Source organism: Tamandua tetradactyla, chromosome 18 (assembly GCF_023851605.1).
Source record: "Tamandua tetradactyla isolate mTamTet1 chromosome 18, mTamTet1.pri, whole genome shotgun sequence".
Classification (NCBI taxonomy): domain Eukaryota; kingdom Metazoa; phylum Chordata; class Mammalia; order Pilosa; family Myrmecophagidae; genus Tamandua; species Tamandua tetradactyla.
Genome location: NC_135344.1, coordinates 58,898,789 through 58,923,318, shown reverse-complemented (window position 1 = coordinate 58,923,318; position 24,530 = coordinate 58,898,789). Strand labels below are relative to the sequence as shown.

General features: G+C 36.9%; 1 protein-coding gene and 1 pseudogene across 2 annotated transcripts in view; one reads left to right on the top strand and one right to left on the bottom strand.

Annotated features, from left to right (window-relative positions):
* Nucleotides 1-5,268, top strand: part of IMPACT (impact RWD domain protein) — a 44,027-nt gene extending 38,759 nt beyond the window's left edge. The window contains exon 12 of one of the 2 annotated variants that reach the window (XM_077135752.1): nucleotides 5,165-5,268. The gene's annotated coding sequence lies outside the window, so the exon portion shown is untranslated. The other variant, XM_077135753.1, reaches the window with a different exon arrangement.
* A 15,095-nt stretch (nucleotides 5,269-20,363) lies between these two features.
* LOC143662431 (protein FAM136A pseudogene) lies at nucleotides 20,364-22,094 on the bottom strand (annotated as a pseudogene).
* Between the last annotated feature and the right edge of the window lie 2,436 nt (nucleotides 22,095-24,530).

The following is a 24,530-nucleotide window of genomic DNA, read 5'->3' as shown; positions in this document are numbered from 1 at the left end:
TGCCTACCCCTGCTATAGACCATGATAAATGGAGAGAGATAGAAAAGTCAAAAAGTGTAATTCCAACAGATAAAATTTTTGTTTCTCAGCCTAGAGAAGAGGATTTTGCTTTTTCCCCAGATTTTGCATTGTATAGTGAGTAGAGGCAAGAGATGAATCACAAGTAGGTGTAATCAAGGAGAGGTGGTCTTTGAAGTCAGTTGGATTTAAATTTTCATTCCGTGTTTTGGACATGGACACTACCTTGGATAAGTTACTTAACATCTCTGAGTCCCAATTTTTCTCATCTGTAAAATGAGATAATAATTCTTCCTCATTAGATTTTTGGAGGGTCGAATGAAAAGTGAGAATGTATGAAATTTCCTAGTCAAAAGCTTGGCCCACAGAGGGAGTCTAGCAGATGATGATTACAAAATTTATCATAGGATACAAAGCAAAATCATATTGGTTTAATCAATAAGATCTTGGTGCAAAGGGGTATCTAAATATCAGGCAAGAGATCTAGCGACCTGGACTGAGATAGTGGTAGCAGGGATTGATGGAAGTGGATGGATTTAAAATATATTTAGAGGTAGAATTGATGTAAATGATGGAAAGGGAGGAGTTAAGATTGGCATTCAGGCATCATGCCTTTACAATAATTGTTTAAATGATGGTACCACTCAAGTCTAACCTGCTTTATTAATTGGGAAGCCACTTTACTGCCACTAAGATACCCTGGACCCCTTCATGGCTATAGCTCTTGCTTCTTACTTATTTAAATGATGCCTTTTACTGTAGCTGCCCGCTGAAAGCTGCCAGCTTGGATGTAATACTTTGATTCTGGCAGAACCCAGGCTTATTCGATTGTACAAACAAAAAGTTAGACACTAGAGAAAATAGAATTTCCTGAGGACAGAATTCACAGAAACTTCCTGGTGAAGAAAAAGAAAGTGACCAGAGCAGCTTGTGGGTTTATCTCAAGTCTCAGTGATGGCTCTTTGGTGCCCAAACAGGAAATGTGTTCTAAGCGTTCTTTTGGAAGCTGTCAACCAGGTTGAGGACCATGAGGTCTGGCTGCTATGGAACCCAATGTCATTAAACAATACAAAAGCTTTAGCAACTGCTCCTTTAGAAATGCAAGAACTAAATGCACAAACTTAAAAACATACATAAAAACTAAGGCAGTTTTTAAGAAAAAGGAAACAAAAGATCACAATGTAAAAGAAGGAAAAAGTTATCAAGGAAATGCAAAAACAGAAGAAAACAATCCTGGCCCTCTTACTAATTCATCATCCCTAAATGATAACATGCCAGAAAGCCTCTCTCTGGTGATGTTTTAGTCACTTGTCTGTGAAGGAAATGGAACATGTTGGAGCCCAGGAAGCTGAGGTCTGTCATCTGTTGGTGAGGTTGAGACTCTTGCTTGTATCCCCCTTGATGTTAGCAAGAGGAATCTTTAGCGGAATGTTCATTTACCCGTGCTTTTCACAGTGACTGGTTCAAATGAAGTGAGGTTTATTCCTATTCTTAACTATGCAAGCCTATCAAAGGGTTTAAGTTAAAGGATATAAATGATGCCTGTAAGGCCTTGGATCATTGATAACAGTCCACTCAAAGAAAACTATTTTAATTAGTTATTTTATAGTAAGTTGCTGATTGATGTTATAAAGCTTCCAAATTTACCAAAATGGGCTCAATCAAGACCTTTTGAATATTAAAGCCCTTGGTTATGAAGCAGTTTCTGATAGTTTGTGTTACATGGTGAACTTACCTGTGATTACTGAAAGCAGACAGTTCATTGAACGGATTTACTTCTATATGTTTTTTTTTTTTAATTTTTTTTCACAATCACAGTCACATTGTGAAAGCTATATCATTATACAGTCATCTTCAAGAAACATGGCTACTGGAACACAGCTCTACATTTTCAGGCAGTTCTCTCCAGCCTCTCCATTATATATGTTTATTTTTATGTACAAAATTTGAATTTTTAAAGTGCCATAGTATTTAAAAAGAACAACTAGACATACATTGGTGTGACAAAAAAATTTCTATGTATTTGTTTATTTATACCTTTTTTTTTTTTTTTACGTGGGCAGGCACCAGGAATCAAACCTGAATCTCCAACATGGCAGGTGAGAACTCCGCCACTGAGCCACCACTGCCTGCCCTATATGTTTATTTTTACGTACAGAATTTGAATTTTTAAGACACCCTAAGTATTTAAAAAGAACAGCTAGACATACATCAGGCCTGCCACCCAAGTTACAAAAGGATTTGACATTTAGGAATAATGTGCAATAAATTTAAATACATTCAAATAGAGTACTTGGAACGAAATTTTGAACTTTGCACCTAACCAACTCTTTTCTCACGAGGTCAGAGAGAATGAAATCTGTTTCAACTTGAGTCATCATCATTCTTTTTTCCTGAATGTTATCTACCTTTAGCCCACATCCATAAAGTCTGTCAGAAAATTCCCCTCAACCTAAGGCCAGAAGGCAAAATCCCCAGGGCTGTGAGGGTGCTTTCTCTTCTCACACAAAATTATAAAAACTAGTGCAGATTACCACACACAGTCTGTAGGACAAATCCCTAATTACCTTCCAGGCCAGTCTCCGCAGCGGGTCTTTAAACCTTATCTACAGCTGTTACAGCCATCTTGTTTACTTCTGTACCTTATCTTACAGGACAGACAAAGTCAGCAAATACTTATCAGCCTTTCTTTCCTTCTCCCATTCAAACTGAATGCTCTCTAGAGTCTAGAGTTTGGAATTAAGAAATTATATAAAAGGACAGTTGTATGCTTTTTATTAGCCTGATCTTGAAAGCTAAGTATGCATGCTGGCTTGTTGAATGTGTAAAATCCCAGTGTCTCTTGTTAGTGATTAGTAATGAATAAATGCAAAGAAGAATGAAGATTGAGGAGAGTGGCAAATAGGTTCCAATGAAATCAGATTAAAAATAAATCATTGTATGAATGAAACTGATCTGGATAGGACTAAGATAAATCAGAATACAGGGTAAAGAATATCGTTCATATTTTAAAATTTCAACTTCTGTGTGAAACTAAAGGGAGAGATGTTTATTTGGTGCAAAATTTTTATTTTGGGTGGTGCCTTTCCTGATTTAACTTGTTATGTTCAGCTTAGTTGAACACCATAAGTCCATGGAATCCTGAATAGGGCGTGAGACTTTGTTGGTTGTTCCAGATTAGTATGATCCTCTGGTATATCCCATAGTAATTTGTACAATGAATAAAGAAGTACTGCGAGGTCCCTTGAGGGATGGGAGAACAAATATGAAACTTTTAAACTTTACCACCAGGGAAACCCCTGATACTGTGTCAAACATTAGGGATACGCAAATCAATAGGCCAAGACCTTGAACTTGAGGCTTGCTCTTGTGAAGCTTATGTATGTAGCAGAGAAGCTTATCCTACCTGTAGGTATGCCTAAGAGTTACTTCTGGAGTACCTCTTTTGTTACTCAGATGTGGTCTTACTCTCTAAGCCCAAATCTGCAAATGAAATCTGTTAGGCCTGGAGAACAGGACCCCTTTCCCCCATGATGTGACCTACCTCTGACAAACATTTCAAACAGCTCTCCCACCCTAGCTAGCCTGCACCTTCTCATGCTCTAATAACTTTCCTCTTAGAATAACCTCCATTACTCAACCTCTACTCCCAGGCAGAAGATAGTTAAAACCCTGCATGCTTCAAACAGTATTTAAATTTTAACTTTACCAGTGAAGCGTTGCCAACTCCTAATTTAACCCCCTAATTCTGAAAGCTAGACAATAGAACCTTACCTAACTCTTACCCCCAACCCCCCAACCTAATTCTGAAAGCTAGACAATAGAGACTTACTTAAACTTTGTCCCCAACCCCCAACCTTAAGCCATAAAAACTCTATCCCCTGCCACCTTGGTGCAGCTGTTTCTCTCTTGAAATGCTGCCTGGGCAGCTCTGTTTCTTTTGAAATAAAACCTTTGCCTGAACTCCTCATCCCGTCTCGTTCCTGGTGAGTTTGCCTTTCATTTGATGCTGAAACCCGGGATTCAGAACAAGGTGATCCCCAACACCCCGGCCTTGCAGTCTAGGAAGCAGCAGGCAGCGGCAGCTCATCCCCGTCTTACTCCCAGATCTTGGTCAGTGGGTTCTGGGTGTGGTCCCCCAGGGTCTCTCCTGGCAGTCTGTGAGGTAAGGGACTCCTTGACCCACTCTGTCTTGCAATTGGGGAAGCAACAGGCAGTGGCAGCTCATCCTGGGCTTGCTCCCCAATCTTGACAGCCATTTCTCTCTTGAAACACTGTTCAGGTAGCTGTTTCTCCCTCAAATAAAGCCTTTGCCTGAATTCCTCATCCTGTCTCATTCCTGGTGAGTTTGCCTTTCATAATCATTGCCCTCCTCCTTATGTGGGGCATGACATCCAGAGGTGAATGTTTCCCTGGCGGCGTGGAAAATGACCCCCAGAGATGAGTCTGGCCCTGGCACTGTGGGATCAACAATGCCATCCTGACCAAAAGGGGGAAAAGAAGTGTAACAAGTAAGGTATCAGCGGCTGAAAGAGTTCAAATAGAGTCGAGAGGCTACACTGGAGGTCACTCTTACACATGCTTCAGTAGACCTTGCTGCCTATCACAACTTCCCAAACCCTAACCAAAACCATTCCAGCCAATCCTGAAGAACACATTTCCATGCACTATGGTAACTTTCCAGAAACGTACAACTTTCAGATGGGTCCCTGGACCAGATATGTCCTGAAACCTAGAGAGGCCAGCCTCTCCAGAACATCAGCTAGTTCCATCTCCCTAACCCATATTATTGACAGCCTCTTCCAACATGAAAAAGTCAGAATGAGCATAGCCCAAATACCCCTAAAGAGAGGGATAGAAAGATCAAAGGTGATGGTGGAGTTAATACAGAGAAGATAGGGTTTCACAAATGAGTATGATTGCTTAATCATTATACTGATACTTCTTTCAGTCTCCAGTATCTTAGAGCAGCTAGAAATAAAAACCTAAAATTGTGGAATTGTAACCCATATCCAAACTCTGAAATCTGTTCTATAACTAATTGTTGTGATGTGCTTTGAAATTTATTGCTTTTTTGTAAATACGTTATTTTTCACAAAAAAGAAAAAAAAGTCAATGTGATACTAAAAATATTTATTCTTTTTAGCCTCCTGTGTTCTGCAGCAGCTAGAAGGAAAAATCTGAAATGATGGTATGGTAGCCCATGAAAAACTCTGGGATCTGTCCTATAACTACTTATTAAAGAGTGCTTTGAAAGCTAATGCTTTTTTCTTTCTTTCCTTTGTATATACACTATATTATAGAATTTAAAAAGTTAGAAACAAAACGAAAGAACAGCATCAACAAGAAGAAGTATTTTTAAGGTTCCCTTAGGGCACTGGGGAGGAAGGAGGAAATATTCAACTTCCCGTTTGGAGAATTTCTGATACTCTTGCAAGCAGTGGAGACAACAAAATCAATAGGCTGAACCCTCGATCTTGGGGTTTAACCTTATGAAACTTATTTCTGCAAAGGATAGACAAGTCTACTTAAAATTAGACAACTTTTGATAACCTGGTCAATTTATCTTTCAACAATTTGTTTCAAAATTCTGATGGATATATGGTACAGCACAATTGTTTAACTGCATTTATACAGCTTAAATCTCACATGCTTGTGATTTTAAAAAATTTACCTGACATTACATAGACAGGCATGACTCATCTATGTTATGTTGTCTAAATTGTGTTGATTTAATTATTTTTCTATTCATAGCATGAAAATTATTGCAGATGGGTTTTTTTAAATATTTTTATTGATAAATCTTAACATGCAAATATTCCATGTCCTATAACCCCCAGAAAACCTCATTTGCTCAGATGTGGCCCCTCTCTAAGCCAACGTGGCAAATGAACTCATTGCTCTCCCCCTCTACATTGGATGTGACTCCCAGGGGTGTAAATCTCCCTGCAACGTGGGACAGAAATTGTGGGATGAGTCGCAACCTTGCATGAAGGGATTGAGAAAGCCTTCTCAATTAAAAAGGGGACGAGAGAAATGAGACAAAATAAAGTTTTAGTGGCTGAGAGATTTCGAAGTTGAGAGGCTATCCTGGAGGTTATTCTTATGCATTATATAGATATCCCTTCTTAGGTTATGGTGTATTGGAGTTGCTGGAGGGAAGTACCTGAAACTGTAGAGCTGTGTTCCAGTAGCCTTGATTCTTGAAGATGATTGTATAAAGATATAATTTTTACAATGTGACTGGGATTGTAAAGTCCTTGAGTCTGTTGTTCATTTTATCAGGGTATGGACGGATGAGAAAAAAAATATGGAAAAAAATTAAATAAATAATAGGGGGGACAAAGAAATTAAATTGGGTAGATGGCAATACTAAAGCAGTCAGTGAGAGGGAGGGGTAAGGGGTGTGGTATGTATGAGTTTTTTCTTTTTTCTTTTTATTTCTTTCTCTGGAGTGATGCAAATGTAAAAACTTTTTGGTGATGAATACACAATTATGAGATGATATTGTGAGCCATTGATTGTACACCATGTATGGAATATTTGCATGTTAAGATTTATCAATAAAAATATTAAAAAAACCCATCTGCAATAATTTTCATGCTATGAATAGAAAAATAATTAAATCAACACAATTTAGACAACATAACATAGATAAGTCATGCCTGTCTATGTAATGTCAGATAAATTTTTTAAAATCACAAGCATGTGAGATTTAAGCTGTATAAATGCAGTTAAACAATTGTGCTGTACCATATATCCATCAGAATTTTGAAACAAATTGTTGAAAGATATATTGACCAGGTTATCAAAAGTTGTCTATTGTTGTGCACTGTTATTAAAATTTAATGTACTAGTGTTCATTTGTTACAAATATCAAAGCTCTGTGATCCTTTTTGGTATATTAGTTGATTTATTAAGCTTTCACACTTAAAAAAATAATAATGGATTCTGATTTTTAATGTGCAGGTGACACAAATTAGTACTTCTATTGACAGAAATGAAAAAGGAATGATATATCATGAAATACTCCTACAGAGTGTCCATAACATTCTGGCTTATTTTGTAAAATTTGTCTTTATTTCTACTCAAGCACAATTTATAAATGCATATATTTATCTTTTCTTTTTCAAATGTTGAAGTTAAACCAGAGTAGCTCCCAACATGGCAGCAAAACCAGAACATATCTGCCAACATGTGAGTTGCACCTGGAGCTACAAGCTAGGTATATGGGCTTTAGAGATGTCCTGTTTCTTCCTTCTGTTAAATTTCTACCAGGAGTCTAACCCAGGGATTGGCCAACTTTTTCTATAAAGAGTTAGTTAGTAAATACTTTAGTTCTATGATTTTTCATTTTTTCTTCTAACTGCTGCAAGACACTGGAGACCAACAGAAATATCAATATAATGATTCAGCAGTCATACTCATTTGTTAAATCCTATCTTCTCTGTTATAATCCTTCTCTTTAAATAACATACATACATAAAAGCAATAAATTTCAAAGTACATTGCAACAATTAGTTGTAGAACAGACAGTAAATATTTTAGACTTTGCTGGCCATTCAGTCTCTGGTGCAACTCTGCTATTGTAGCACAAAAACAGCTTTAGACAATTAACAAAATAAGCATGGCTGTATTCTAATAAATACATATATATATTTTACAAAAACAGATGTTGCCAATGGAATACAATTCAGCTATAAAAAGGAATGCATTCTGATAATGTTACAACATGGATGCAACTTGAAGACATCATGTTAAGTGAAATCAGCCAGGAATTAAAGGACAAATTTTGTCTGATATCACTAATATGAAATAGAGTGTGCAAATTCATAGAGCTAGAAATTAGAATACAGGCTAGGCTACCAGAGGTAGCAATGGAGGTGGGAAATGGGGAGTAAATGTTTAATTGGTACTGAGTTCCTATTTGTGGTGATGGAAAAGTGTTGGTAATGGATGATGTTAATGGTAATACAACATTGTCAATGTAACACCATTGAATTGAATACTTGAAAGCGGTTAAGATGAAATATTTTAAGTTGTATATATATGTTACCAGAATAAAAATTTAAAAACTAAACAAATCCATAGAATCGGACAACACAAAGTGTCAACCCTAATATAAACTATGGACTTAATATAATTATAATAATATTGGTTCATCATTTGTAACGATGTACCACACTAATACAAAATGGTAATAGGGAAAACTGTGTATGTGTGGCAGGGGTGGGGGCTAGTATACAAGAAGTCTATTTTCTGAATGATTTTTCTGTAAACATAAAACTGCTCTAAACAAACAAACAATAATAACAACAAAGCAGATGGCGGGCAGGATTTGGCCCCGGCCTACCCTTTCTTGCTGTGGCTTCTTTGACATTAGTCAAGACTCAAAAGAAAAAAAGTAGTGTTAATTAAAATGGGACAAGTTTCTCAAACTCAATTTCTAAACCAAAAATCTGTAAAATCATTTTGCTACTTGAGAAATGATAGTTATTGTTTTAAGCACCCGAGAAATGATAGTTATTATTGTTTTAAGCCACTAGATTTTGGGGTAAATTTGTTACAGTCCATTAGATAACTAGAACACCAAGTAAAGCAACCAATCAGAATTTCAGTTTTATTTCATTTCCACAAGATGTGGCAACAACTTTCAGAGTCTTGGGAGTCTTACAAGTTCCCTTTGGTCCAAGCATAAATTTATATTAACCAAGGCTAGAACAGGGAAGTCACAGTTGTAATCTCATGAGGCTCACAACTGAACAAGGCTGACATCCTTGCAAGAAACTTGGTTTAATACCCTAATAAATCATGTTATATGATGCAGAAAGATAAACTTTCCTTTTATAATATAGGGCAGAGGGGACATCTTCATCTCTTCCTTTATCTCCTTTGTTTAGTGAGCTGGTTTGAAACTGTTATGTACCCCAGAAAAGCCATGTTCTTTAAAACCTAATCCAATCTTGTGGAGGCAGACCTATGATTTAGGGTGGAACCTTTTGATTGGGTTATCCATGGAAATGTGACCTTTCAATTAGATGAAGATATGACTCTGCCCACTCAAGGTGGGTCTTAAATAGTTTGCTGGAGTCTTTAAGAGAGCTGACGAAGAGGGTAACATTTCAGAGCCAACATAGGTGCAGACATTTGGAAATGCTTGGAGACAGACAGGCTCAGAGAGGAGGCCGCTGAAACCAGGAGCTGAAAGCAATGAAACCAGGAGCAAAGGGCCTGCAGACATTGCCATGTGCTTCCCTTGTGACAGAGAAACCCTGGATGGGAATTGGCCTTTCTTGAGTGAAGGAATCCTCTTGTTGAGGCCTTAATTTGGATATATTTAGGGCCTTAGAACTGTAAATTTGTAACCTAATAAATCTCCCTTATAAAAGCCATTCCGTTTCTGGTCTATTGCATTCTGGCAGCATTAGCAAACTATAACAGTTAGTAAATAGAACTATATATTTTAAGGCCTGACTCTGGAAGTGCTTTATAAGAAAAAAGTTGGCCTATAAAGCACAATTTTACTGGCAGAAATGAAGAAAAAGAATATCAGACTTTTCTTCTCTACTTGCCTCAGCTCTATTACCCTGATTGTTAGATTTCTACGATCTAAGATCCCTTGTACTTCATTCTAATTAACTGCATTTACAATTCAGACACAGGCCTTTCAGACCATTTCAGACTGAACTTGGCCTAGTTGCACTTGGTATGAATAGCTCAGGACCAGTATCTGTTCTTGTCAAACGTAACACTAACTGGTTCTGCTTTCTCCGGCTTTACTCATTGATCACTCCAATCTCATCATATTCTGCTGTCTTAGAAACTCAAAATACATTTTCCTGACTACCTCTCCTTAGCCAGAGACTATCAAGTAAGTCCTGTGTATATATGCTTTTACTGCCACGATGTCATGAAGAACCTCAAGTCTCTACAAAGCTTTTCAAATCTTTCATGACCTTTCTGTCTCTGAAATTTTCTACTCCTATAATGTCTCCTTATGTAGTCAAGACATGTATTTCCAGCATATAGCTTCCATTTCCACTATCTAGAACTGGGCTCTTTTTTTCTTCTTCATTTTAAAAATCATTAGAGCAGTTGTAGGTTTACAGAAATATTATGTAAAAAACACAGAGTTCATGTATACCCAATGGGACCCCTCATCCCCTAGTTGTCTCTATTGTTAATATTTTGCATTATTATATAATTAACATTAGGGTTCTCTCTTTGTATTGTACTATGGAGTCCTATGGAGTTAATTTTTTTTTATCCTAGTAACATATATTCAATCTAGAATTGATTTGATTTCTCTAATGACTAATGATGTTGAGTATCTTTAGTTAAAATTTTTTTTATCCTAGTAACATAAATTCAACCTAAACTTGATTTAATTTCTCTAATGACTAATGATGTTGAGTATCTTTTAATGTGCTTATTGTCCATTTGTATATCTTCTTTGGAGAAATAACTATTCAAGTCTTTTGCCATTTTATTATTGGGTTGCTTGTCTTTAGGTTGTTGAATTGTAAAAGTTCTTTATATATTCTGGATATTGGACCCTTACCAGATATGATTTGCAAATATTTTCTCCCAATCTGAGGTTGTCTTTTCATTTTTTTGGTGATATACTTTGATACACAAAGTTTTTTTGTTTTGATCACATATAATTTATTTTTTCCTTGCCTCCCTTGTTTTTGGTGTCATATCTAAGAATCCATTGCAAAATACAAAGTTATGAAGATTTATCCCTACATTTTCTTCTAAGTTTACAATTTTAACTCTTACATTTAGATTTTTGAATCATTTTGAGTTAATTTTTGTGTATGGTGTGAAGTGAGGGTCCAATTTCATTCTTTTGAATGTGGATAGTCAGTTGTCTCAAAACCATTTGTTGAAAAGACTGTTCGTTCTCCATTCAAGAGTCTTGGCACCCTTGTTGAAAATCATTTGGCATAGATGTACGGGTATAATTTCTGGATTCTCAATTCTATTCCATTGGTCTATATGTCGATCCCTATGCCAGAATCATGATATTTTGATTACTGTAGTTGTGTATTAAGTTTTGAAATCAGGAAGTGTGAGTCTTCACTTTTTTTTCTTCTTTATTTTTATTGTTTTGGCTTCTCAGTTTCCTAGCTATTCCACATGCATTTGAAGATTGGCCTTTCCATTATACATAATATTTAAAAAAAATTTATATTATAAAACCTTTAAAAACAAACAAACAAACATTTTATACATGGTGTATAATCAATGGCTCACAATATCATCACATAATTGTGTATTTATCACATTGATCATTTTTTTGAACATTTGCATCACTCCAGCAAAAGAAATAAAAAAGGAAAAAGAAAAACTCATGCTTACCATATCCCTTACCCCTCCCTCTCATTGACCACTAGTATTTCAATCCACTCAATTTGTTTTAACCTTTGTTCCCCTTGTTATTTATTTTTTTATCCATATTTTTTTACTCATCTATCCATACCCTAATCAGACACAAGGTTTTCATAATCACACAGTCACATTGTAAAAGCTATATAATTACACAATCATCTTCAAGAAATATGGCTACTGGAACACAGCTCTACAGTTTCAGGTACTTCCCTCTAGCCACTCCAATACAACATAAACTAAAAAGAGGATATCTATATAATGCGTAAGAATAACCTCTAGAATAACCTCTTGACTTTGAAATCTCTCAGCCACTAACACTATATTTTGTGTCATTTCTCTCTTCCCCTTTTTGGTCAAGAAGGTTTTCTCAATCCCTTGTTGCTGGTCCCAGCTCATCCCAGGATTTCTGTCCCACATTGCAGGGAGATCTACACCCACACCTAGGAGTCATGTCCCACATAGTGGGGGGGAGGGCAGTGAGTTCACCTGCTATGGCAGCTTAGACAGAGAGAGGCCACATCTGAGCAACAAAAGAGGTTCTCTGGGGATGACTCTTAGGCATAATTTTTTTTTTTTGAATTTACAAAAGTTTTAATTCATATATATATTGTTTTTACTTTTTTCTGATTTTTATTTATATTGAAGTGTTTTATAGCCTTTTGATCAAGCCATTAATATGACTTTCAGTTAAGAACAATTTCAGATTAAAATAAATTAGAATATGAATATTTGGTATATGTATTTCTCTTGTAATAATATGGTAATTATTCAATTTTTAAAGAGTTTTGTTTTTTTTCTTAAACAAAAATAGGATCATACTATTCACACTATCTTACTCCTTGATTTTTTTTCCACTTAGTTCTTTGTGATTGTCTATCCAATACATAATGGCCTATCATTCTAATGACTGACTTTTATTCCATTATATGGATATGCCAGTTTACCCAGCCATTTCTATACTAATTTCTTTCTTTTTATTAATTCTTTAATTGAAAAAAAATAAACAAATGCAAATATTCTTAACTTATGATCATGCCATTCTACATATATAATCAGTAATTCACAATATCATCACATAGTTGCATATTCATCATCATGATAATTTCTTAGAACATATGCATCAATTCAGAAAAATAAATAAAAAGACAACAGAAAAAAATTCATACTACTATACCCCTTACCCCTCCCTTTCATTGAGCACAAGCATTTCAATCTAAATTTATTTTAATGTTAGTTCCCACTATTTATTTTTATTCCATGTGTTTTACTCATCTGTTGATAAGGTAGATAAAAGGAGCACAAGACACAAGGTTTTCACAATCACACAGTCACATTGTGAAAACTGTATTGTTATACAATCATCTTCAAGAAACATGGCTACTGGAACACAACTCTATTTTCAGGCAGTTCCCTCCAGCTTCTCCATTACATCTTGACTAACAAGGTGATATCTATTTAATGTGTAAGAATAACCTCCAGGATAACCTCTTGACTCTGTGTGTAATCTCTCAGCCATTGACACTTTATTTTGTCTCATTTCGCTGTTCCCCCTTTTGGTTGAGAAGTTTTTCTCAATCCCTTGATGCTGAGTCTCAGCTCATTCTAGGGGTTTTCTCAATCCCTTGATGCTGAGTCCCAGCTTATTCCAGGATTTCTGTCCCACGTGCCAGGAAGGTCCACACCCCTGGGAGTCATGTCCCATGTAGACAAGGGGAGGCAATGAGTTTGCTTGCTGTGTTGGCTGGAGAGAGAGGCCACATCTGAGCAACAAAAGAGGTTCTCTTGGGGGTGACTCTTAGGCCTACTTTTAAGTAGGCTTAACCTATCCTTTGTGGGGTTAAGTTTCATATGAACAAACCCCAAGATTGGGGGCTCAGCCTATTGCTTTGGTTGTCTGCACTGCTTGTGAGAATATCAAGAATTCAAGTTGGGAAGTTGAATTTTCCCCCTTTCTCACCATTCCCCAAAGGGGACTTTTGAGGCATAATTTTATGTAGGCTTAGCCTATCCTTTACAGGGGTAAGTTTCATAGGGGTGAACCGCAAGATCAAGAGCTTGGCCTATTGATTTGGTGGTCCCCACTGCTTGTGACAAAATCAGAAATTCTCCAAATGGGGTAGTTTCTCCCTTTCTCCCCATTGCCCCAAGGGGAATTGCAAATACTTCTTTACTCACTGTACAAATCACTCTGGGATTTATCAGGGCAACACACTAACCTAGACAAACCAACAAAACCTCATGCTCTATTCAAGATTCCATGTACTTATGGTGTTCAATTAAACTGACCATGCAAGTTGAATTAAGAAATGCACTAGCCAAAATATAAATTTTGCACCAAATGAACATCTCTCCCTTTGGTCTCACACAGAAGTTGAAATTTTAAAATATGGATGATATCATCCTTCACCCAGTCTTCTGATATACCTTAGTCCTATCCAGGGCAGCTTCATCATATCTCAACTCGATGTCTGATCACTTTTTCAACTTTTCAGAGTTTCTGTATGTGGTACGGCTGACTTTCGTGGTTTCAGAGCTCTAACTCTGATTTTCAGGTGTCACATAAATACCAAAGTGACTGGGAAAGACCATGTTATATACAAACAGCTCAGTATCTGAGAATTCAGAATTAACAGTTACACCTCCTGAATACATATGACTGCTGTAAGAGTTTACAATATGCTCCAATCTGATACCCCATGCTTTCAACTTTAGTTCACCAAATTTTTATATTATAGTTAGTCCATATGATTGAGGCATGATAATATTTGTCTTTTTGTTCCTGACATTTCATTCAGCATGCAGCTCTTAAGGTTCGTTCATCTTGTTACATGCCTCAATTTCATTTCTTCTTGTGGCCACTCAGTAGTCCATTGTATGTATATACTATAGTTCCCCCTTCCTTTCTTCATTTGTTGTACTCTTAGGCCACCTCCATTCATTTTATGGGTCAAAAACACAGCCACCAGAGATATCAGTGTGCAAATGTCCATTCTTGTCCCCACACTCAGCATCTCCAGTATATACTGAGCAGGGAGATTTCAGTATCATATGCAACCCGACCCCTAGCCTCCTGTGGAACCACTACACTGCCCTCCAAAGGGCTGCATCTCTCATTTCCCTACCAATAGTGAATAGGTACATCTCTTTCTCCACATTTTCTCTAGTACTTGTTTCTCTCTGTTCATTTTGAAATAGTTTTGCTCACACAGCATACAATCCAGCCTGTGTATAGACATGCCTTTGTCACCATACACTGTCTGAAGGTATTTCCTTTTCTTTCACAAAAAATCCATACCTCTTTGCCTGTTGACATTTATTTTTGACCTTTGTTACATTCATTGGAAGCATATTACGATATTACTGTTGACTATAGACCCTAGCTTGCACTGATTGTACTTTTCCCCACATACCATCTATTTTCACCCCACTGCAATACTGACATTCCTTTGTTCTTCCTCATGCAAAAACGTTTTTAAATTTGTACATTTGATCACCATCAATGTACACTTCAGGCATTCCTAAATTATACCATCTCAGTCTTTATCATCTATCTTTCCTCTTGGTTTCATATATGCCCGCAGCCCTTCTCCCTCTATCATACTCACATTCAGCTTCATTCAAGGTACTTATATTTTTGTACCACAACCAGGTAGTATTGTGCTATCTATTTCTGAATTTTTACAATCAGTTCTATTGCACAATCTGTATTCCTTCAGCACCAATGACTCAATCTCTACCCTATTTCTGTCTCCTGATAATCTGTGTTCTGAACTGAAATTCTCCAAGTTCATTCATTCATGTTAGTTCATATCAGTGAGACCATACAGTATTTGTCCTTTTGTTCTGGCTAATTTTACTCAGCATAATGTCTTCATGAGCCATCCATGTTATTACATACTTCATGACTTTATTCTGTCATACAGCTGCATAATATTCCATCGTATATATATATCACAGCTTGTTTAGCCACTCATCTGTTGATGGACATTTGGGCTGCTTCCATCTCTTGGCAACTGTAAATAATGCTGCTATAAACATTGGTGCACATAATATTTTGGCAGGTGGAACACGCAGAAGATAAACTTCTGTCAAATCCCAGTATCTTCCTTAAACCTCCATCATCACATTTAATGGCCACACAATTCTCATTTAAATTAGTATTAGTGCTTTCATAATTCAACTGACTATATATTCCTATAGGTTGCCTCTCAACTCAGATCCTTGATAATAAATATAGCCTGTGAAATGAGAACCAAAAGACATAGCCATGTTAGTATTGCTCCATATAGTTAAAATCAGAGTCCCCCCTTTTTAAATCCATTTTGAAGACACAGACCACTCCTAGAAGAATATGTATATCCACTGAGTTGATCTTTTCCCCTCTTACTTCTTGGTTTTTCCAAAGTGGTTTTGACAAACGAAGCCCCTCACCCCATGGGACATGTAAGTCAAAGCTAATAGAGAATATTATTCTCTTGCTCTAAGCTTTTCTTAAGACACCAAAATTATGTTACATTTTCCTTATTGAAATAGCCACTTAGAAGCTATATTACTTTCAGCAACAATTTCACCTCTTTTCCGTTTATTATTAATACAAATCCAAAGCTTTCCCCCAAAGTAGATCCCTCTGTTTCAGTCTTGCTGGGTTAGTCCATATTATTGGTAGCAAGATGAGATGTTCTAGAGTTTCCTCTGGTCCATTCCAAATTGCAAGGACTCACATTGGATAAATACGGAAAAATGAGACCATTCCTTCCACTAGGCAGCAGAAAATCAGATAGTCATTCCTGAGGTGCAGATAACCCATCCCATCAATCTCTTCAGAATTTTTGCATTTAGGTTCAAGATAATGTACTTATTTTTGGAATATTGCTAGTCTCTGGGGCCAATAATGGTAGCCCTGGTTCAGGGACTACCAGATCTGGCTATGAAATGAAAATTGTGTTGAAGTAGGGAAAGCTTGTATGTATATTCCCATAACATCCCTTACCCCTTCTTCCCAAGTCCACCACAAAAGTATAATCATTTATCTAATGGGGATCCACTTTTAGTCCCTGTATTAGTTAGGGTTCTATAGAGAAACAGAATCAACAGGGAACACTTGCAAATATAAAATTTATAAAGGTGTCTCATGTGACTGCGGGAATGCAGATCCAAAATCCACAGGGCAGGCTATGAAGCTGACGACTCCGATGGAGGGTCTGGATGAACGCCACACGAGAGGTTTGCCAGCCGAAGCAGGAAGAGAGCTTGTCTCTTCTGAATCCTCCTTAAAAGGCTTCCCATGATTAGATTAAGCATCACTCATTGCAGAAGATGCTTCCCTTTGGTCGATTACAAATGGAATCTACTGTGGATGCAGCCGACATGATAATGATCTAATTCTATGAAATGTCATCATTGCAATAGACAGGCCAGCACTTGCCCAACCGGACAAACAGGTACCACCACTTGGCCAACTTGACACATGAACCTGACCATGACAGTCCCCCTCACCTTAAGTTGCAAAACAGAATGCTAGAGATTGAGCCCTTTAATCCTTTGTCAGTGCCATCTTTTTAAGTGCGTGTTTTAATTGTCCATTCTAATTTTCTGTTGATAAACAACTTAGAAACATATAAGGAACATAATAGGTCCATCATATGTAATGTTATTTCACCCATTGTTGCCTGCATGGGTGGTGAAATCAGTGCCTAGATCTGGAGAGATGTGACTGGGAAGGACAGAGTTACTCTCAGTTTCTATCAAGTCCGAGATAAGGGGGATAGGATGGTGTGAGGAGAAATCTTGACTTGCCTTTGCTTCATCAGAGTCTGTCTTCTTTGGGAACCTGCATCCTTCTGGCAGTGAATTTTTGGATGCACTCACAAGTATTTGCCCTTTTATCACCCAGATTCTGTTCTTGATTTGAAGTGGATACTTAATGAATTCATATTAACAACTAGAATTGTCCAATAAGGGGACCCCAGGCTTACGTTAAGGTTAGCAGGTGAAAAAAGAATGTTTTTTCCTTCCAGTGAAATTAGAGAAAGAGGAAATGTAACCAATTTCTTTTTCCTCTTCATTTGAATCAATTTAAAAGCATTGCAAACAAAACTAGTAAAATACAAAGGAGTGGGATATAAAAATTTCTTTATAATTTAGTCAACCAAATGTAGGTCATAAGCATCTAAATGAAGAAGTATTTTTATATAACTTTTGAATGTACAATTCCATTCATACAGTACAAAAAGAGGCAAAATTAACTTAAGCTTTTATATGTCAGGATAGTGGTTGCTCATGGGGATTGAGTGACTGGAAAAGGGCACTTTTGAGGTGTTGATAACATTGCTTCTTGATATAGCTGGTGGTTACATGGGTCTGTTCATTTTGTAAAGCTTATCAATTATAAACTTACGTTTTGTGCACTTTTTTGGTATGTGTGTCATGCTTAAAAAATAGCAAAACAAAATGAAGCAAAGCACTGTCTTTACGTTCTGGCAACTTATATTCTAATGAAATAGAGCAGCAGAAAACAACAACAACAACAAAATCCCTCCATTTCTAGCAGTGTTCATTCTCTTGTCTAGATTCTATCTGGCATAATTCTGCTTCTTTCTGAAGGACTGTCTTTAACAATTCTTATAGTGTAGGTCCTCTGATGCTGAATTTTTGTGTGTCTTAAAAGTCTGTTTTGCCTTTGTGTTTGAAAGATATTTTTATTGGGTAGAGTATTTCTAGGTTGACAATTTTTTTTTTCTTTTAGTACCTTAAAGATGTTGAGCCACTGTCTTCTTGCTTACATTGTTTCAGATGAGAAATCTGCTGTCATCCATAGGTTTCTTGTTCTGTTTGTAATGTATCTTTTATCTCTGGCTGCTAATAGGATTTTCTTTTTAACCCTGGTTTGGTTAGTTTGGTTAAGATATGCCTTACATAGTTTCTTCATGTATCTTGTGTTTGGAGTTCATTGAACTTTGTTGTTAATAGTTCTTCAAATTTGGAAAGTTTTTGGCTATTCTTTCTTCAAATATTTTCCTGTTCCCTCTTCTCCTTTTTCTTAGAAACTGCTATTAGACAAATATTAAGTTACTTGATGTTTTCCCACTGTTCAGTGAGGCTCTGTTAAGTTTTTTTTTTTTCCTAAAATTCTCTTTCCTCCCAGTGTTTCATTTTGAGTAGCTATGTTATGTATTATTATGTATTTAGGTTCACCAATTTCTTTTCTTTTGCAATGTCCATTCTGTCGTTAATCCCTTCTAATATATTTTTATCTTGGAAGTTATGTTTTTCATTTCTAAGAGTTTGATTTGTTTCTTTTAATAATATGTTCTCTATCTTCACACAAGTTTCAGTTTGCTAAGGCTGCTGGAATTCAATATACCAGAAATGGGTTCTCTTTTACAAAGGGGATTTATTTGGTTACAAATGTACAGTTCTAAGGACATGAAAATGTCCAAATTAAGGTATCCAGAGACAGAGTCCTTGATTCTGAAGAAAGGCTGATGTTATCCAGGGTTCCTCTGTCACATGGGAAGGCATGTGTCTGGCTTCTGCTGGTCCTTCATTCCTGAGTTGTGTTGCTTTCAGCTTCTGATTACAGTGGCTTTCTGAGTGTATTTGTTTGCTAAATGCTGCCAGAATACCTTATACCAGAAATGGAACAGTGTTATTATTATTATTATTATTATTATTATTAAGCCTTGTTTGTTTCCATTAGGAAAATATATCACAGTCTTGCAACAGCAAACAAACAGGCAATGCTATCACTTCAAGTAGGAAGTTGTAGTAAGATAAGATCCTTATCAAAGTGATGAGGTGTAAGTACTAGGGCAAGAACATGCCCTCATGCAACATGCATGTTGCAGAGGCCCCAGGCTGAATGTGGAAGTTGCCTCTTCTTTGCTCTAAGGTGTGACAGCTCACCCAAGCCCCTGAGTTTCTTTTTCTTCCTTTTGTGTTGGCAGGGGATGTCTCAAGAGGGCTCTGTTACTTTAGGGGGATAAGCAGGCAATGCTGGATTTAGGAATTTACCTCATTTTATGAAAAACCAAGTCTTTTCAAATGCAGTAATTTACAACTCTCTTAAGCAGCCAGCAGTTCCTCTTTCACTATTCATTCCCACATATTGGGATATATCCTTATTATAACTCTCCTTTGCTTCAAAGGGACAGTGTTACTGGAAAATTGTCCTTTTGCTTTCTGTAGACACTCTCAGAGGCCATCATGACAGTGGGAGAGAAGCTCTGCTTCCTACACGTGGTGTTAAATCATTTCCCATGTTTTTGCATGGACTCCAGGCTGAAACATGTAATGTGTGAGAATTTCAAGAAAAATACAACTACATCTTGATGGCAGATAAGAATATCTGCAAGGTGCTTTTCAAAGTTCTCTTTCAAAGTACACTTTCTCCCAACACAACACCTTAAGCAATTTCAGGCTATTGTATATAAAACCTAATCAAGTAAATCAAAGACCCACAAACCTCTTTTTCCTCTTCTGAATTAGTAACCTCATAGATTTTGTTTTTTATAACTTATAGAAAACAGTGTGATATACTCCCAGTAAAACTGGATGTTGGCAGCAAACAGAAATACCCCTTCTCAAGAAGGCAAAAAGGAGACTGCCAGACTTTTAGTACCTGTGTACCAAGAAGAATTTGGTATGTTGGAGGCCTCTGGAAGCATCCTATTGCCAGGACAAGTACTTGCTACATGAAATTTAGGCTTTAAAAAACACTCCTGTGCTATCGCTGATCTAAATTTTAGCACCAGTTTTTTTTTTTTTTCCATTTCACTTTTTATGGACTGATATATATAAAGGAATCAGTGTCCAGGGGCAGGGGACATATTCCTTAACCTTGTTGCCATCCTGAATTTCTTCACTCATAAACTTCGCTTAAAAAAACAAAATTCTCAATCCTCTTTTGTAAAGATTCCTGCCCTCATCCCTAATGGCACAGGCAAAGGCTCTCATTTCCCCATGGATGAGAGAGATTCCTTCATCTTCTTGGTCACGGATGGGGTGAGGTGCATGTGGTCATCCACACACTTAGTCACACAGCACTCCATCTGCCACTTCATCTGAAGATCCTTACTCCCTGCATCCATCAAGTGTCTATCTATGTCATTGCAATGCATGGTGCACTGGCCCAGGTGATCCTGGAACTTCTTTAGCTCACTTGTCACCAGGGCTTGGGCCTGAGCCAGAGGCACATGGCAGCACTCAATGCACTGATGCACCTGCTGCATCGATACCTGACTGTCCTCACAACAGCTGGTGCTGCACCAGAACCTGAGGTCCTGCATCTTCTGCATGTTCTCCCTCTCTCTCTCTCTCTCTCTCTCCAGATTCTTCACCATGGAGTCCACCACCTCCTGCAGATGGAGCTGCTCCAGCTCTGCCGGGGTGATCTTGTACAGCACCAGAATGGCTTTTAAAAGGGAACTTTATTAAGTTACAAGTTTATAGTTCTAAGGCCAGAAAAATGTCCAAACTAAGGTATCCAGAGACAGATACCTTCACTCAAGAAAGGGCCGATGATATTTGGGGTTTTACAGTCAGCTGGGAAGGCATATGGCAATGTCTTCTAGCTTTGTCTCTTGGCTTCTCACTTCAAATGGCTTCCCCAGGGGCATTTTCTTTCTGTATCTCCAAAGGTTTCTGTCTGTATCAACTCTGAAGCTTTTTCCAAAATGGTTCCCTCTTAAAGGATTCCAGCAAGCAACCCACCTTGAATGGGTGGAGATACTTCTCCATGGAAACCACTAATCAAAAGGTCCTACCCACAACTGGGTGGGTCATATCTGCATGGAAACAATCTAATCAAAAGGTCCCCACAACAGGTCTATACCCACAGGAATGGATCAAAAGAAAGTGGTACTTTCTGCGGTATATAACAGTTTCAAACCAGCACAACACAGTTATTTGAAAATATGGAATACAGATATAAATTTTATATATTCTGAAGACTAGATCTTTATCAGGTATATGATTTGCAAATATTTTCTGGCATTCTGTAGATTGTCTACTCACTTTCTTGATAATGTCCTTTGATGGACAAAAGTTTTTAATTTTGATAAAGTCCAGTTCATCCATTTTTCTTTTGTTGTTCATGCTTTTGGTGTCATGTACTAGCTGTTCTATGTCCTCAACTGTTGATTCTAATATTTGTATCAATTCTGGATTGGTTCCAATTGATTTGCTTTTCTCCTCATTATGGGTCACATATGCCTGCTTCTTGTCATGCTTGATAATTTTTTTTTCTTGTAGTTTTCTTTGTATAGGCATTTTATCTCTTTAATTAAATTTATTCCAAAATATTTTATTCCTTTGGCTGCAATTATAAATGGAATTCTTTTCTTGATTTCCCCCTCAGATTGTTCATTACTAGTGTATAGAAATACTACAGATTTTTGAGTGTTGATCTTGTAACCTGCCACTTTGCTGTACTCATTTATTAGCTCTAGTAGTTTTACTGTGGATTTTTTCGGGGTTTTAGAGATATAGTATCATATCATCTGCAAACAGTGAGAGTTTTATTTCTTCCTTTCCAATTTTGATGCCTTGTATTTCTTTTTCTTATTTGTTCTGGCTAGAACTTCCAACACAATGTTGAATAGCAGTGGTGGTAGTGGACTATCACCTTGTCTTGTTTGTGATATTAGGGGGAGAGTTTTCAGTTTTTCGCCATTGAGGATCATGCTAGCTGTGGGTTTTTCATATATTCCTTTTATCATTTTGAGGATGTTCCCTTCTATTCCTATCCTTTGAAGTGTTTTGAACAGGAAAGGATGTTGAATTTTGTCAAATGCCTTTTCTGCATCAATCGAGATGACCATGTGGTTTTTCTGCTTTGATTTGTTGATATGGTGTATTACATTAATTGATTTTCTTATGTTGAACCATCCTTGTATACCTGGGATGAATCCTACTTGGTCATGATGTATAATTCTTTTAATGTGTTGCTGGATTCGATTTGCTAGAATTTTGTTGAGGATTTTTTGCATCTATATTCATAAGAGAGATTGGTCTGTAGTTTTCTTTTTTTGTAATATTTTCGTCTGGCTTTGGTATGAGGGTGATGTTGGCTTTGTAGAATGAGTTAGGTAGCTTTCCCTCCTCTTCAATTTTTTGGAAGAGTTTGAGCAGGATTGGTAATTCTTTCTGGAATGTTTGGTAGAATTCACATGTGAAGCCATCTGGTCCTGAAACTTTTCTTTTTGGGGAGCTTCTTAATGAATGATACAACTTCTTTACTTGTGATTGGTTTGTTGAGGTCGTCTATTTCTTCTGGAGTCAAAGTTGGTTGTTCATGACTTTCTAGGAAGTTGTCCATTTCATCTACATTGTTGTATTTATTAGCATAAAGTTGTTCATAGTGTCCTGTCATTACTTCCTTTATTTCTGTGAAGTCAGTGATTATGTCTCCTCTTCTATTTCTGATCTTATTTATTTGCATCCTCTCTCTTCTTCTTTTTGTCAATCTTGCTAAGGGTCCATCTTATTGATTTTCTCATAGAACTAACTTCTGGTTTTGTTGATTTTCTCAATTGTTTTCATGTTCTCAATTTCATTTATTTCTGTTCTAATCATTATTTCTTTCCTTTTGCTTGCTTTGGGGTTAGTTTGCTGTTCTTCTCTACTTCTTCCAAGTGAACAGTTAATGCCTCGATTTTTGCCCTTTCTTCTTTTTTGATAAAGGCATTTAGGGCAATAAATTTCCCTCTTAGCACTGCCTTTGCTGCATCCCATAGTTTTGATATGTTGTGTTTTCATTTTCATTTGCCTCGAGATATTTACTGAATTTCTCTTGTAATTTCTTCCTTGACCCACTGGTTGTTTGTGTGTTGTTGAGCCTCCACATATTTGTATATTTTCTGGCCCTCTGCCTATTGTTGATTTCCAACTTCATTCCTTTATGATCTGAGAAAGTGTTTCGTATGATTTCAATCTTTTTAAATTTATTGAGACTTGCTTTGTGACCCAGCATATGGTCTATCCTTGAGCATGATCCATGAGCACTTGAGAAAAAGGTATATCCTGCTGTTGTGGGGTGTCATGTTCTATAATGTCTGTTAAGTCTTGATCATTTTTGTATTATTCAAATTCTCTGTTTCTTTATTGATCTTCTGACTAGATGTTCTGTCCATTGATGAGAACATGGAATTGAAGCCTCCAACTGTTATGGTAGATACGTCTATTTCTCTTTTCAGTGTTTGCCTCCTGTATTTTGGAGCATTCCAAATTAATAAAAGGAACAATTCAACAACAAGACATAACAATCATACATATTTATGCACCAAGCCAGAATGCTTGATAATTTTTAATCGGATCCCAGACATTGTGAATTTTGCCTTGTTGAAAGCTGTATATTTTTGTGTTTTATACATATTCTTGAGCTGTGTTTAGGGTAACAGTTTAGTTATTTGGAAACTGTTTTATCCTTCTAGGTTTTGTCTTTAAGATTTGTTAGGCAGAACCTACACAGTGTTTAGTATGGGGCTGAATATTCCCCACTACTGAGGCAAGACTCCTCTGAGCATTCTATCAATGCCCCATGCATTCGTTATATGTTTCTTCAGTGTCACGGGTGGGAACAGACATTATTTCCAGTCCTGTGTTGGCATTGGCACTGTTTGTCCCTCTATTGCAGTGCTTCTTTTCCCTACCAAAGAAACTTTGTCATTTATGTGCTGATCAATACTCTGCAGACTACTGGATTTCTGTCTCTGTGCAATATAGAATCTGTTGTACAGAATCATCTCAAGTCCTCCTTGATTTTCAGCTCAGTCTCCTCGACTCAGAGAACCTGCTGGGCTTTGCCTGGATTTCCCCTCCCGGCACTAACACCAGGAAACTCTCTCAAGGTAGAAAGCTGGGACAATCGTAAGGCTAAAATTTGTTTTTTCCTTCACTCTGGGTTCAATGTCCTTCATTGACTGATGCTCATTGCCTTGAAAATGATTGTTTTATATATTTAGTCCAGGTTTTTTTGTTGTTGTTGTTTTAGTGTGACAATAAATCCATTGCAATGCATTTCCATCTTACTTCTTCATCATGGCCAGAAGGGAATATTTAATTGGATCTATATTATTTTAAAAATGAATCTCATTTGATGTGATTGCCTCAAACAAACC